The sequence below is a fragment of the Solanum stenotomum genome, chromosome 7, assembly GCF_019186545.1.
Source record: "Solanum stenotomum isolate F172 chromosome 7, ASM1918654v1, whole genome shotgun sequence".
NCBI classification, from domain to species: domain Eukaryota; kingdom Viridiplantae; phylum Streptophyta; class Magnoliopsida; order Solanales; family Solanaceae; genus Solanum; species Solanum stenotomum.
Window position 1 is genome coordinate 4699277 of NC_064288.1, and position 1133 is coordinate 4700409.

Consider the following 1133-nt stretch of genomic DNA (forward strand, 5'->3'; position numbering starts at 1 on the left):
GGGGTGATGATGACGTAAAAAATGAAAAAAAATTAATTTGAAATATTTTCCAAAAATAATTTTTTTTGAAAAGAATTGATGGGATGGCGAGGGAGGGGAGTGACCTGGGTGGGGGTGGCCTTGTTGGGGGAGCGGGGGAGTGGCTTAAAAGTTTTTTAAAAATTGAAATATTTTTCAAAAGTAATTTTTTTTGGGTGGGGGGAGGAGGTTATGCTAGGGATAAAAATATATTTGAAATTTAAAAAATAAGAAAATTTAAAAAATTTAATTTTTTTTTTGAATGGGAAGGGTCGAGTACAGGGTATGGTTAGTGTAAGAAAAAAAATTAAAGAATGAAGTAGAGTTTTGGAAGATGTTTTCCTTAATTTTGGAAAGGAAGACATTTTCCTTAAATTTGAGGAAAATGAATTGATTTGGAAAATATTTTCCAAACATTTAACTATTTAAGTCAACTAAACATGGGAAAATTGGAAAACATTTCCAGAAAATGTTTTCCTCCATACCAAACACACCCAAAATTACCGCTCTTTGTTCCATTTCGGGTGTGTTTGGTATGGTCAATTTTCCCATGTTTGACTGGCTTAAATGTTTTCCAAATTAACCCATTTCCTCAAAATTAAAGAAAATGACTTTCCTTCCAAAATTAAGGAAAACATTTTTCAAAACTGTACTTCATTGTTTATTTTTTTTCTTACCCTATCCATACCCTTTACCTGACCCTCCATTTTAAAATTTTCTTATTTTTTAAATTTCAAATATATTTTTATTCGTACCACCAAACCAGCCCCCTCCCCCTCCCTCAAACAAAACAAAACAAAAAAATTAAAAATTATTTTTGAAAAATGTTTCAAATTTTAAGATTTGTTTTACCTCACACAACCCCTACCACCCCTACTGCCTACCCCACCAAAAAAATTGCTATTGAAAAATATTTTAAATTTAATTAAGTTTTACGTCACTCCCTCCACCAGCCCCCCTCCAACAAGCCACCCCCACCTAGGACATTCCCATCAAAATATTTTTTTTAATATTTTTAGAAAATATTTTAAATTTAAAAAAAAATCAAATTTTACGCCAACCCCACCACCTCACCTAGGCCACCCCATAAAAAAATAATTCATATTTTTTAAAAA